Below are 16236 nucleotides of genomic sequence, written 5' to 3'. Positions count from 1 at the left end.
GTATTTCAATCTCATGTACCATTTTCACTTGTGGTAATGTGTCTCAGACAGGTTGCCCTGCCCTAGTTTACCCATTTTCTAAACACAGCATCTGCAAATGCGGAAAATAAGACTCTATTTATAAAAGTGATGGATTTTACCTTTTCTCAGGAGATTTTTTATATTGCTTAGCGCCAGAGAATGAGAATATTCAATTGATAGTAAATAGAGTAAATGGAAACTATTTTAACATTTATGCTTGAAACAGGACCCTGGTTCCAAAGTGTCTTTCCTATATCTAATTCAAGTAAAAGAAATCTATTAATATTTGGATAATTTAGTAGTTTATTCTTTTTATTCATCTTGAAACGTGAGTAGATTTTTTTCCTGGAAATAAACACAAGTATACAGAGTATATAAAAGTTCAATAACAATAACTGCTAAAACAATGTATTAAATAACATGTTGTATGTGATTTACATGTGTTAACTTTTTAAGTCCTCACAACAACTCTATGAGGTAGGTAATATATCATTTCCATTTTCTAGGTGGGGAAACTGAGGCACAAAGCAGCCTCCATAATTAGTAAGTGGCAAAATTGGGGTATAAATCCAGTTAGTCAGGATTGAGAGTTTGCATTCTTATTATACTCGCAGTTCTTACATCTTTTTGGTCTCAGATTCCCATCACACTTTTAAAAAGTATTGAGGATTCTGTAGAGCTTCTGTTTTTCTTGGTCACATCTATTGACATATACACTATTAGAAATTAAGATTGAGAAAATTTTAAAATTTAACTCCTTTAAAAGTAATAAAGTTTCATGTTAACATCAGTATATTTTTATGAAAAATAATTATGTTTCCTTTAAAAACCTATAGTGAAATAAGTGGTTTAACATTTATTGTAAATCTCTTTAATAGCCAGCTTAACAGAAGACAACTGGGTTCTTCTATCTGCTTCTGCATTCAATCTGTTGTATTAATACAATATTAATACATGTCATGTTGACTCTGGGAACTCTACAGTTCTGTAATGGGAGAACAGGGTGAAAAGGGAAGATAACATCTAATGATTATTATAAAAATAGCTTTGGCTTTGCAAACCCTTCCCTGGATCACACTTTGAGAAATACTGTACTTTACTGCCTCTCAGTACATAGAGAAAATGGCTTGGCTGAATACTAAATCCCTAGGAAACATTGTTTCTTCAAGTAAATCCCAACCTGCTGTAGGAGAAGGAGCAGGGGCTGAGAAGTCAGAGTGGAATGCAAGCCTGGTTCTGCACTTGGAAGTTCTTGACCTTCACTAAGTTACTTCATTTCTCTCTCTCTGAGATTCCTCATCTTTAAAATAAGGCTCATCACCAATCCCTTGCAGGGTCATTGTTGGTTCCCGAAAAACACGTGAGAAGGTGCCTACCAGGTGCTGATGCATAGAGCATGTCTGACTGAGGGTGGCTTTTATTTCAGATTGGCTAGTGATGGCCAGGGGAGGAAGGGGAGAGGCCACAACCGGCCCAAGGAAGGGGGAGAGAGCCAACAAGGACAGGCAGGTCTACAAATTCTTATCAATAAACCTTTCAAAACAGATGTGTTTACAGAGTCATACATTTGGGGTTTTAGAAATTTACTCTGGTGCATATACTGTATATAATGTGACCTCAGTAGGCCCTGGAGGACCACTCAATAATCAAACCCATTCATATTTCTCAGGAAGAACATATTCCACTCACATCAAGGCTTAAAAATAGTCTCCTATTTGTTCAGGCCAGGTTTTGATGTCAAAGGATATCCAAAAAAGGTCTTTCAGTGTTCAGAACTCTGAGATTTGGGATTGTAGATGAGGGGTGGACTTTATCAAATGCCACTGTGCCAGCACCAAGGTAGGGATTGTGCCCACGCTATTTCATTTCATTCTCTCAACTCCATGAGCAAGAAGGAGACATCTAAGGATCCAGAAACGTCTTTGCCTAATTTTTGCCTTTCAGTCAGCTTTACAGATCCCAGGATTGGAGCAGTGGCGCCTTGATTTTCTGCCTATGACTGTTGCCTGCAATTTAAAGTACAAACATTTGTTTTATTTTTGTGGGGGAGGAATTAGACACGTGGATTATACTTGTGTGTGTATTTCAAAATGAACCCAATAGCATCAACAAATGTCTTAATGCACGGAGAGCTTATATTTAGTTTATTGAAAAGCCACCTAACCAGGAACCTAATTCCCTGAAGAATAAATAGAAGGTAAAATGATATATTTTGGATATCAACAAGATCCATTACCCACTACATTCATGGGGATATAAATTGAACACATGGCAGCATTTCAAAATCCGTAAACAAGAGCTCAAACTGATTGTCCGATGTTTATAATCTCCAACTTAACAGAATTTCACGGAGAAGCCCTAAAGTTGTTTGAAGATAAAAGTCCTGGCTATGAATTAATGTTGAACGGTATGAAAGGATTACAGGTAGTTGGAAGTAAACTTCTGAAGCATTCGTCAGAATTTCTAATTACACAAGTATTAATATTATGATAATGCTTGAGGATCTTGAGAAACCACTTCATCTATTGGTTTTCGTGGGATTCCATAATAATTTGCAGCTTCAAAGATAAAATAAGTTAAAATGATGTTTTTCTAACGGTGCCTACACTATTATTTTTTCTGACGGTGCCTACACTATTATTCTGACTTTAGAATTTAAATTACATTTATTTGGACATCTATGCATGCCACGCACATTAATAGGCACTTTGCTTTATTGGTTCCAACATAAATGCATATATGTTTTAAAATTCTAGTAGACCTCTGCCACTCTGCCACTGTCACACATTTAGCATCATGGTACTTAAAGGTCCTCTCTCCAACCATGCCAAAAAACAGGAAATGTTTGTTAAAAGGCAGGGAAGTAGAAAGCACAACTTTTTATTATACCTGTGTCCAGTTAAGTAGATACGGCTGCTCTAGTGAGTTGGGAGGACTCGATTTTTCTCCGTTTATCTTTTCTTCCCCTTCCTTCCTGTCCCCTTCTTTCCTTTTCCAGCCCTTCTCCCAACATTCCTAGTAACTAGGAGGTGATGGTAAAACTGGTCTCATGGTGCCTGTCTGATCTGCTTACTATGACTACATGAACTCAACAACTCCATATGTGCCTGTAGTGGATGGGGTGGTGTGCAGCCCCCATGTCCCCTCCAGGACTCAAACACACTTTCCCCCAGCTGCCAGGAGTGCTGGCCTTTGATGTCTCACAAAAGAGTCCCTCTGTGGGGGATCCTTTCCTTAGCAGAACAGAGCTGCCTTGCCCAAGGCCACACCGTCTGTGGTTGGCAGTGAGGGGACAGTATGTATCCTGTGGCTGGCCCGTTGCCTTGACTGGACAGCGCTGACAGTGGTCTATGGATTGCCTAAGGCCTTTAGTGCAAATTCGACTTCTCCCTCTGTGGAATCCTTTTGCTCTTACTTTCTTTCAAGTATTGATCTCCAAAGCACTCCCCAGTAAAAGTACTGCATGTAAATCTCCACTTCGGGGCTTATTTCTCAGGGAGGCATACCTAGAACGGTAGGTGCCAGGAACAGCCTGAGGAAGGAAACTCCAAAATGGGATTTGGAGCTGGGTCACCGGCTAGCTGGCCCTCAGGGAGGATGGCCCCTAGCAGGCTGTAGCTGTGTAATTGTTGGAACTTTCACGTCCACAGTGTTACTGTTGGAAGGGAATGCATTGGTGGGTCCAATATCTGAAGTGTTTGAGAGGTTCAGGGGAAGTGGTAATTGCAAGTACAGTGGAATTGGATGGCTGTGCTGAGTGCTATAAAGTGAATTAGAGAAAGGCAATGGAAGGTTGCAGCGATTAATCACCAATTTAAGGCTAAGTGTGAAAGCCAGAGGACCTATGGCATTTTATAAAGAGAAGCTCATCTCCTGTAGCCAAAGCAGAAAAAAAGCCAGAATTGAGCCTAGGACTTAATTAAAAGGGCATCAGAGCTCCAGAAAAGGTTAAATTTTCAACCCCTGCAAATGTACTGCGCCAGGGTCAGAGCCCTGCTTGGGATGGAATGAGATGCTAAGACTTGGAATGGGGACTTATCTGTCCATGCACCCAAAATCCCAAACCCCCAGATTCTCCTGAACCCTCCTCCCTATTAAAAGCTGGCGCTGACCCCTTCCTTGAAGACAGTGCAGAAGCCTCTGCCTTTTAAGACAGCATGTTTCCAACTTAGGATCAATCCTAGCTCTATTCCTAGACACTAGACCAGTAACTAGGATGGGTACAGCAACTGGAGCCCACTGGCCAAATCCAGCCTGCAGTCTGTTTTTGTACATGAAGTTTTACTGGAACACAACTACACCCATTCAATGACATACAAATTCTCTATGGCTGTCCTCATACTACATGGGGAGAATTGAGTAGTTGCAACAAAGTCCATATAGGCCACAGAGCCTAAAATATTTCCGGTCTGGCTCTTTATATGCAAAGTTTGTAGACTCCTGAAATAGAGTAGAATTATAATAAAACCTAGCAGGGGGAGTGCTGGTCCTGATAAGGAAGGAAAGGGAATACACACCAAAGAAGATGCATGACCGAGCAAGCAAGTACTGGCAGGAGTACCTATGGGAGTGAATCCTGAAGGCTCTTGAATCTGGATTAAGGAGGATGGAATATATAGTTGGATAATAGAGAGTTTATCTACATGGGAGCACTCTCCTGAGAAATAGGACTTGGCACACTGCTTTGCTGATTCTTAGAGTCTCTTGGTTGACTCTTTTCTTATGTAGACAAGCAATGACCCGTGGGAGGAGATATGTGAGAAATGCCTTAGCAGACAGTGAAGAAAGAGATCAAAAGGCCCCGGGAAGCAGGCGTGCTAGGGTGGATATACAGTCAGCCCTCCGTACCTGTGGTTTTCACACCCACTGAAGCAACCAACTGCGGATTGAAAATATAGTATTCAAAAAAAAAAAATTGTGCCTGGGCGTGGTGGCTCACGCCTGTAATCCTAGCACTCTGGTCGGCCGAGGCGGGCAGATTGCTCGAGGTCAGGAGTTCGAAACCAGCCTGAGCAAGAGAGACCCCGGCTCTACTATATAAATAGAAATTAATTGGCCAACTAATATATATAGAAAAAATTAGCCAGGCATGGTGGCACATGCCCGTAGTCCCAGCTACTCGGGAGGCTGAGGCAGAAGGATCGCTTGAGCCCAGGAGTTTGAGGTTGCTATGAGCTAGGCTGACGCCACAGCACTCACTCTAGCCTGGGCAACAAAGCGAGACTCTGTCTCACAAAAAAAAAAAAAAAAAAAATTGCATCTGTACTGAACATGTATAGACTGGTTTGGGTCATCATTCCCTAGACAATACAGTGTAACAACTACTTACAAAGCATTTACATTGTATTTGGTATTATAAATGATCTAGAGATGATTGAAAGTATATGGGAGGATGTGCATAGGTTACATGCAATACTAGACCGTTTTATATCAGGGACTTGAGCATCTGCAGATTTTGGTATCCAAGGGAGGTCCTGGAACCAATTCCCTGCAGATACTGAGGAACAACTGTAGAGTAGTCTCCCCTTATCCATAGTTTTGCTGTCCACAGTTTTAGTTACCTGCAGGCCAAAAATATTAAATGGAAAATTCCAGAAATAAATGATTCGTAAGTTTTAAATTGTGCATTATTCTGAGTAGTGCTTTGTCCTGCCCATGATGGGAATCATCTCTTTTTCCAGTGGATGCATGCTGTGTACACTACCCAACTGCTAGTCACTTAGCCATCTCAGTGATCAGATCAATTGTCGAGGTATCACGGTGCTTGTGTTCAAGTCACCCTCACTTTACTCAATAATGGCCCCAACGTGCCAGAGGAGCAAGGCTGGCAATTTGGGTATGTCAAAGAGAAGCTGTAAAGTGCTTCCTGTAAGTTGAAAGGTGAGAGTTCTTGACTTAAGGAAAGAAAAAAAGTTGCATGCTGAGGTTGCTAAGATCTATGGTGAGAACAAATCTTTTATGTGTGAAATTGTGAAGAAGGACAAAGACATTTGTGCTAGTCTTGCTGTTGTACCCTCAGACTGGAAAAGTTACAGCCATAGTGCCTGTTTAGGGAAAAAGCATAGCATACATAGGGTTCGGTACCACTCAAGGTTTCAGACATCCACTGGGGGTGGATGTATTTGTCGCAGATAACGGGCTGTTCTACTCTGGAAGATTGGACAATCCACCAGTTCACTGTGTGTCACGGGCACCCAGAAGACACGGTTTCCAAAGCTGTCAGGAAAGAGCAGACAAGAGGAGCACTGGTGTCTTTGAGAAACTCAGTGGTGGCCGTCCTCTGTACGGCAGGGCTGATGCTATAGCCAATGCTGTTGTAGAACCAGGCTCCCCAAAAGCAACGGGGATAAGATCCCAGATTGATAGGGGCCAGGTGGCAGAACTGAGGTGGCAGAAGCAAGGAAGATGCAACTATTATAATGAGTGGCAAGGTTGGAGTGGCTGCTCTAGACATGCTCAACACTGCAAGGGTAGTGGTCCTCATTGCGTCCCCATTTCATCCACCCTTCTGCCCGCTTCATTCGCCAGGGGTCCTGACGATTGAGATGGATCAATCATCACCATAAAGTCAACTAAGTATCTAATATATCTATTGCCACTACCAAACGCCCAAACTGCCAGCAACAGAAACCAACACTGAACTCCCAAACACTGTCTCCAGAGACCAACCAGCTACTTCCTAGCAACTTGATTACATTGCAGCCCTTTCAGTCTGGAAGTGGTAGTAATTTATTTTGATTGGAATTGACACATATTCCAGAACTGGGTTGACTTTTTCTGCCCACAGGGACTCAACCATCCATGATCTAACAGATTATTTGATAAACTGACATGAGATCCTGCATACTGCAACCCTGTACCAGTGGTCCCATCTTATAGCACAGGAAGAGCAACAATGGACATATGACCATCGGATCCACTGGTCTCATCACATACATGCCGCCCAGAAGCAATGTGTCAACTAGAGCCTTTTGAAAGCACAGCCAAGGTACCAGCTTGGAGATGACACCTTGTGAGGACGGGCTGGCATGAAATCAATGCCCATAATATAGTGCCCTGTTTCCATTAGGTGGAACTGATGGGCTCAGAAAACCAGGATTGGAAATAGGCCTGGCTCCACTTCCCATGACTCCCAGTGAGTTGCCAGGGGAATTGGCACTTCCGTGTCCTTGCACATTTAGTCTCTCATGTCCTGGTACTCTAGGGGAGAATGCTCCTATCCAGGGACACACCAAGAATTCCATTCAATTTTAAGCTACAGCTGCTGCCCACTTGTACCCATAGCCACCCGGGCGATTCACTTGAGTTGACTTTTGCTACTCCTTTGCCAGATCTTGGTGAAGAATGAGCAAGTGTAGTAGCCACAGCTTGAACTTGGCCCTTTGCCACCACAGCTGTGCCCTCATAGTGACCCAGGGCTCAGGGTTCTCAGGGATGGGAATCACCCCACCAGGTAAGCCACCCAGACTAGCAGCAGTGCTGTTAGGTGTGATAGCAGAAGAAGGAGATCATGAAAAAGAGATCACCCAGAAGCATATGGAGCTATTCTAAGTGGGATGCATTTTCTATGTGAAGGAATTAGATCTGGGAGGCTCCAGGCGTGGGCCATGATGGATGGGGAGGTATACTCCCCAGATCTCTCCTTCTGGATCAAAGCATTCATGACCCAAGCCATCAGAAGAGTTGGCATCTGACCCCTGCAAAGGAACTCCTCTGTGAGGCCCACTTGGGAATGGCTCTTGGCCACAGGGAGCCACCTCGTCCAGTGCCCATTTCCATTGGCATCCATTGACAGGCTTATGTGAGGATGCAAAGGCCTGGCCCCTTTGCTTCAATTGGGAAAATCGAAAGGCCTTTCTGCGCTGGTCTCCCTGCGGTATGTGCTCAGGTCTCTTGCAACTCCGTCACAGTTCTGTGTCTCTCTGTACCCAATCCTGCTTCCCTAACCCCGCACAGGTGATGTTTCTGAGAACAATCCCCAATAACGTTCCTGCACGTGACCTTCCATCTCAGAGCCTGGCTCCCAGGAACCTGACCTAGGTAAGAATGTGCTCTGGTTTAAGCTTCTTCTGAATGCCTTTATTTTCCTAATTGTTGTAATTCTGTGCTTAAAAACAAACTGGTGATCAAGAGTAAATAATGTTTCCCTCAGAAGCTGAAAATTAAAATATTCAGTCGTTGCATTCGCTGGAAAACATTTTGCCAGACACAAAGGGCTTTGTCTCTATGGATAGGCATCTCCACATAGCATCTCTCCTTTAATGAGCTTTTGGCGTTTCAATTATTTATTTTTTAATCAAATGCTAATCCATTGTTTATACAGATGTTTCTGAAGCATTTTTTAAGTGTAGTATGTTTTTAAAATTAGATCTCCATCTGTCATTATACGGAATGTGTGTGGGCATATGGTGAATGGACTTATTTTTACCCCCTGAATGCTATTAGTTTGCATAGCAGTATCCCTGGAAAGGAAGTGTCATTATAAGTGATCTTTGCCTCCCTTTACTAACAATTAATTTTGCTTCATTTTGTAATCCTCAGCATCAGATTTTTGAAAAGCCAAATTACTACCTTACCCTCTTAAAGAGGATCACATAAAAATCTGCAGAATTTATGTCTTCTTTCCTTCTCCAAATTATTTTTTTTTCCTTTTTTTTTTTTTTTTTTTTTTTTTAATAAAGACCTGTGTTGTTGATCTTCTCCAAATTATTTCTTTGCCATGGTAGAGACATGCTTATTGAACATATCAGAGACCATTTAATTCACTAAATTTCTTTCTTAGATTAAGAGTTTTCTTAAAACTATTTAAATTGGTGGTAGTGTTAGGTGCCAAAATAATATGGAAAGTGATTAATCTTTTCATCATCAATTTCAAAACAAATTAGATATTAACATTCCAGTGATTCCATTTCAAATAAGGATAGGAAATCAGCATATGGAGTAGGGTTTTCTGTTAGATTTTTTCAGTTATTCCATGTTTTTCCAGTCCATGACATGTATGAACATGTATGTTCTACATGTTCTGATGTCTATATAAACATCATTTTTTAGTGTTAATTTTTTTTTTATTAAGGTATGTTCCAAACATACACAAAGGTAGAGAGAATAGTGTGAATCTTCAGGTACTCATCTTGCAGCTTCAATGATTATCAACATTTTGCAACTCTTGTTTCATCTACCCACCTCCACCTTCTGCCCCCCACCACGTCCATAAGGCAAATACCCGATATCATATGTTCTTCATAAATACTTTATATGCATTTAAGCAGTAAAAACTACCTAAGTATTATCATACCTAAAAATAATAACATCTAAAATATTCTAATAATCCATATTCAAAGTTCTCAGATTGTCTCAAAGTTGTTTTTTGTTTTTTTTTTTTTTTAGACAGAGTCTCACTCTGCTGCCCAGACTAGAGTGCCATGGCATCAACCTAGCTTACTGCAACCTCAACTTCCTGGGTTCAAGCAATCCTCCTGCCTCAGCCTCCCAAGTAGCTGGGACTACAGGCATACACCACCATGCCCAGCTAATTTTTTCTATTTTTAGTAGAAAATAGTGGGGGTCTTGCTGTTGTTCAGGCTGATCTCAAACTCCTGAGCTATAGCAATCCTCTCATCTCAGCCTCCCAGAGTGCTAGGATTACAGGCATGAGCCACCATGCCCAGCCAAAGTTGTCTTTATGGTTGGCCTACTCAAATAATAAGAACCAATAAAACCCATAAATGGCGTGGCTGTGATATCTGTCAACTATTTTAATCTGCACCGACCCTCCTCCCCTCTCCTCAATTGTTTTCATGCCATTGGATTTGTTGGAGAAATCAGATTTTTTATCTTTTAGGTCTTATATTCTATTTTCGCATGATTGTTTCTCTGTAATGTTTTAACTTGTTACTTTGTTTTCTGAATTTCTTATAGACAGGTATTTAGAACCGAGCCTTGATTTGATTAAGACTCAAATGTTTTTTAGGTCATAATATTTCTTATGCTGTGTGCTTCCTGTGGAATCATACCATGAGTCATGCTATCTGATTTCTCTACTTTCAGTAATGCCAATAATCAGTCCAAGTGATGTTAGAGCACTCCATCCTCTGATGCCTCCTACGAACATTTCACCTATGGTTTTTAGGATTCGCTGACAACTATTGTCTGGATCCAGTGTTTCATTAGGAATTGAAACAGGCAATTTTCTTATTCTGCTCTTCCCTCTGCATTACTTAGCCATAATTCTTCTATAAAGAAGAATTTATCCTCAATTATCTGGCTGCCCTGAAATACAGCTTGCACAAGAAAGGCAGGACAAATTCTTGATTCTTTCTATATATTTACCATTTTCAGAGGAATGAGCTAGTATTCTTATAAGTTTTTAAGAAGGTGTCATTATGAACAGATCCATTTTTATATTTAATATTTTAAATTGAGTGTGATTATTATTATTTTTGATAGTCACACTATGCCATTTTGGCAAGTGGGACCTTTTTCAAGTTGGCTTCCTTTTGACATCACCTATCTAATCTTTGATAGTTTCTTGCTTTTTTGTATCTGAAGTTGTCTCATCTCAAGCTCATCTTGCACATTTCAGATTCCATATACATTCCCAAAAGGTGATTTAGTTGGTCAAAAGGAGTAACTATTTTTAAGGTAGTTTCACATAGTAGAAAGAATATGGGCTTGGAGGTAGGTAGATCAGGGTTAGAACCCAGCTCTATTGCTTATTCTTAATACCTCTGGGGTCTTGGAAAAGGCTTAACCTCACAAACTGATGGTAATAGGAACTGCTATTAGGAAGAGGAAGTTATGATAACATAGAAAATTATTTTACTCTAGCGTAAGTGTTAAAAGCAGGATTCACAATGATGTAAAATGCATAGAGAAACGATTATGATCAAATATGCTAAAATGTTAGTGGTGGCTTCTTCTGATGGTGGGGCTACAGGCTATGTTTCTCTTCTTTATGCCTCATACTGTACATTTCCACATCACATAGAATACAAAGAAATAAGATAACTTAATTAAAAGAAAAATAAGCTTCTACTGTAAATCCTATAGTGCTGATTAAAATTCATTTGAGATATGATTCATCACATACTCCTTTTGTATCTCTCATGATCAATTTAATCTACTTGTCCTTTAGCAGAATTTAATGCAAATTATATAATGAAGAAAAATATTGATGTAACTATACTCTGCCATCTGCTTCCTTTCATGATGCCATGTTGTATCGATTTCAAAAGACCAGGTCAAAGCTGAGTGTTTCCTGCTTTCAAGGCTGGCCTCTGAAGGCCTCATACTAGTCTGCCTCCTTGCTCCCTGGGGAGAGCTTCTAAGGTCTTGGTTGACAACTGAAGGCAGGGTAAAATAAAATCTCCATTTGACATGCTTATAAATCAGTTTTCCTATGGGACAGAACTGTTGGTGTTGGGTGCTCATTGAATATAGTCTTATTGATCAGAAAACTAGACCAATTAGTTCTTTATTCACCCAAGGATTCAGATTGACTTATCAAAGATTCATTCGTCTTGTAATCTTTCAAAAATATGGCAAATAATAATAAAGTAACTTTTGTGGAAGATGTCCACAGAAGTTTCTAATCTAGGATTCAATCTGATTTTCAGGAATGGTGTTTTAATCTTAGAGTTGAGGGTCACAATTCCCTCTTTTGAAATGGACCATAAAATTCAACACATATTTGGAGTATAAGGGAGGGTGATAATCACAGATTTTTTTTTCTTTATATTTTTTTCTATTCGAATATATCTTATTTCAAAAGATAATTCTTGATGATTTTAATTTTGAAACAGTGTAGGCTATGTCCTACATTTTGGGAACTTGACCACTGTGGCCTGCTTGATGAATTCTGAACAATCAGTTCCCTGTGATAGTCTTCAGGTGGCTGTGTAAGAAGCAGCCTGTAAAATAAAGCATCCTGGGAACCGAAAACAACTGGTAAGGGTTGCTTTCCTTTGTCTTTTTCTTCATGCTCTTCCCAATCGATGAGCTGATTTGGATACTGATGTACAGATGAGCCAAAGCCAAGCTTTCGGCATCAGGACATTGCCACAGAAAGTGCACTTCCATTCAACAACGCATCTTTACTGAGTACCTGTTCCTGGTGCAGGTTCTCCATCGAATGTTAGATGGACATCGGTGATGGAGACGTGGTGCTGGCTCATGAAGACCTTACAGCCTCACTGGCAGGACTGGACACAGGCACACTGGTAGATACGAAAATAGCAGAGGCTACACCAAGTGTGGTGTGTGGTAGTGGGGAGGAATTCCTTTTTCCTCAGAGGATCTCAGTCTTTTTCTTAAGGCCTTCAACTGATTGGGTGAGGCCACCCACATTAGGGAGGGTAAATCTGCCTCACTGGAAGTCTACTGATTTAAATGTTACTCTCGTCTAAACACTGCCTTCGCAGAAACATCTAGACTGGTGTTTGACCACATATCTGAGCGCTATAGGCTAGCCAAGTTGACACATAAAATCAATTATCACAGGTAGGGAGACACTTCATGGCGGGAGGATAGTTAGGGGACAGACCAATATTCAGAGAAGCCTGAAAATGTAGGTTCTCCCATGTCGCCTGAATGGACTGCCCATCAGAAATTAGGAAGCCATCCAGTGGAGAGACCTTTTCTCCAGCAACAAGTGCATGTATTTGCCACGTGTTGAGCAGAGGGACAAAACTCCCGCTAAAAAAGGCTCCAGGGAATGTGACTGGTCTCGTCCTGGCCTCACCATCTTCCTTAGAAATGCCAGTTTCTTTCTCTGCATAATTACCTTATTATTTTTTCATTGTTCTCTGCAAATCCATGGTTTTCAGTTTGTTATTTTCTCTCTTCCTTTTTAAAAACTTGAGCTTTTTCTCTATTTAAACATCAATATTTTAAAAGTTTTAATTACATATTATTTATTTCTTGAATATGTAATTCATTCCTGTGGCACAAATTCGAAAGATTCAAAAGGGTACACAGTAAAAGTCAGTATCCTGCTCACTCCTGACTTCGGGCCACCTTACGTTCCTCCCCAGAATTAGCAGCTATTATCTGATTGATGATTTTGTTTCAGAGATATGGAAGCCATTGAGTATAAATACCTTTTAAAAACATACTAGTGACAACGCTTTGCTGTTTTTCACTTGAGAAAACCCATTTTAGATCGTTTCACTTGAATTTAGTTAAAGCTTCCTTTTTGTAGCGACATAATATTCCATTGTACAAATATATGATAATTTATCTAGTCAGTCCCTTTGTAGATTGTTTCTGAGCTTATGCTCGTAAGACAATATGTACATAAATACTCTTGTGCACACACTTTCCTCCCATTCTTTTTTTTTTTTTTTTGAGACAGAGTCTCACTTTGTTGTCCAGGCTAGAGTGAGTGCCGTGGCGTCAGCCTAGCTCACAGCAACCTCAAACTCCTGGGCTCAAGCGATCCTCCTGCCTCAGCCTCCCGAGTAGCTGGGACTACAGGCATGCGCCACCATGCCCGGCTAATTTTTTATATATATATCAGTTGGCCAATTAATTTCTTTCTATTTATAGTAGAGACGGGGTCTCGCTCTTGCTCAGGCTGGTTTTGAACTCCTGACCTTGAGCAATCCGCCCGCCTCGGCCTCCCAAGAGCTAGGATTACAGGCGTGAGCCACAGCGCCCGGCCTTTCCTCCCATTCTTTAGGATAAATTCCTAGAAGTAGAATTGCTAGGTCAAAGGGTATGTGCATTTGAAATTTTGACATATCAGCAATTGTGCTCCGTAAAGGCCGTGTGAGTTAACACACCTACCGCTGGTTATTTTTAGCTCCAACTTACGGATGTGCAAAGACAGCATCCCATGGCGCTATTTTCAAGGATGGTGATAGGTTTTGGCGGATTCATTCTCTCCGTTTCCCGCACAGCCCTGGTGGCCAGTCACCAGTATCGGAGGTCTGCTGCCTGGGTGCAGTCTGAGGGAAGGGAACCAAGTGAGGGCAACTTGCCCGTGGAGACACTGACCCCTGAGATCCACCGTATTACTATTTCGATCTGGTTCAAGTACAAAAATAGAGACCTCCTCTTTATGACTTGCCCACATTCACACAGCTCATAGGTGTCTGGAGTGCCTCATAGGAGCACTCTTGAACTGTGCTGCAGAGAGTCCTTGTGACCCTGGGGGCCATAGATTTGCAACCACATCTAGAGGAGCCAACTGTGTGCACTGTTTAGGACAGTACCCAGTCCATGGTGAGCACTCAGCAAAGTCAGCTGTTGTCATTCTTGCTCACTAGAAGGTGGGTGTACATGAGTGGGTGGCAGGGCTGGAGGCCATCAGCAGTCTGGATGTTGCTGGGCCTGAGGGCTGCCGTGTTGGCCTGGATGACCGCCCCGGTCTTTCCAGCTGTGTAACTCAGACAGCCCCAGCTTGGTAGCAGCACTCGAGGCATGGGAGCAGACGAGCATTTTTCTTCGTTGAGCAGGAGCTAATGAGAGCTGCATTTCTTTGAATCTGCCCACTGGATGAGAGCAAACATAATGACCACTGGGCTGGAAAGGCCAGATACAGTTTACCAAATGAGAGGGCATCTTCCCCCATCAGTTCTAAAGCAGCACGCAGAGGGCCGTGGCATGCGTTCCGACGGCGAAAGCCCATCAGCGGCTCCGGTGTTAAATACAGAGCGAAGGCCCCATAAACAGGCATTCGCCTGTGAAGCAATTAAATGTGGCGCGTCCCCCCGCAGCAACGTTCCAGCAGCCGCCTCTGTTGGAGCTTTCAAGGCTCAGCAACTCCTACGATGACACAGGAATAACAATGCGCTGGTTTTCTTTGCGGACACAAAGACCGCAGCTGGGGAGCTCGTCTCTCCTAATTGAAGCAAGATTCAGACAGCATAGTCACCTGGCTCCGGAGGGACGTGCAGAGCTAAGCTCTCTCCCCCTGGTGGCACCTCTGGCCAGCTCCCTCTGCCCAAACAGACTAATCTGCCCATGGACACACTGCATAGGAAACCCAGGCTGCAGGAGGGCAATAGTGCTCAGGCGGCTTCTCCTTCTTGTTTTTTTTTTTTTTAATAGTACCTGCAACCTACCATTTCACACTTTACATCTCCCATTCCACTAAATGCCCAGCTTCTTTCTCTACTTTAGCTTAGGAGCCCATGGAGTATTTCTAAGTCACTGGGGCTCAGTGGTTATTCCGATTAGGTTTTTGAGATGGAGCACTTAGCTTGGTTTATAACAGCTTAACTCCCTCCATGTAAAATGCCCATAATTTGAGGTATTGAGGATCTTGGTACTAGCCCAGAAAAGGACAGGACTGGGTGACATGTGGGCATGAAGGCAGAGTATTGTGAGCTTTCTTTCTCCTCTTTTTGGCCATTCCTTCAAAGCTTGGAGTGTGAGTGAATCTCTTTGATACTAACACCTCTGTCTCCAGGGCACTCCCAGGGAGCTGCTGGGCCCGTCTAAGCCATCTTGGGTGTGTGGATGGGTGTGTCTGGGTGTGGTCACCTTCTTGCCAGAAGCGAGCCTGCTGGCCTGTCTGCTGCACACTCTTGGTCCGGACCTGCAGAACCTGCCTCGAGGCCTCTGTGAGATCCTGCTCCACTCCACACCCTGAGGGCTGTTTATTTCCTAGGTGCTAAGGGGGCCAAGCTGCCTCCTGAGTTCTGGGAAGAGTGGGTTAGAATGGGCTAGTCTGCTTCTGTGTCACTCAGGCTCCAGAAGCATCTGCCTGGGAAACTGAAGCAGTATTGATGAGTGGTTAACACTTAACAATCTCTCTTAGAATGTTGGCTCCACCGCTTACTGTGTGTCTTTGAGGGGACTGCTTACCCTGTCTGTGGCTCAGCGTCCATATCTATAAAGTATGGGTAATAATAGTACCTACTTCATAGGATGGAAGTAAAAATTAAGTGATATCATGCATGTGTACTGATTAGAAAGGTGTTTTATGTGTAAGGACCCTTCCATCCAACCCCTGCCCCCACCCCAGTCCTTGAGCATCACTGCTTCATGCTTGGACCTAAGACCTCTTCCTGGGGCTCAAGTCTAGTCCAGGTAGGATGGGGTGGGGCAGGACAGCCACCAGGTTGTCCCAGGCTCTCCCTCCTATCTTCCCCTTGCATACACAACTTTCCTCTCTTCATGCTGATACAGAAAACTTGGAAGCTCCCAAGCACATCGGACCTGGGTACCCACAGCGTTACAGCTCTGCAGATAGCATGTGTGAACCGGCTG

Source organism: Microcebus murinus, chromosome 11 (genome assembly GCF_040939455.1).
Source record: "Microcebus murinus isolate Inina chromosome 11, M.murinus_Inina_mat1.0, whole genome shotgun sequence".
Lineage (NCBI taxonomy): Eukaryota > Metazoa > Chordata > Mammalia > Primates > Cheirogaleidae > Microcebus > Microcebus murinus.
This window is presented reverse-complemented; position numbering follows the sequence as displayed.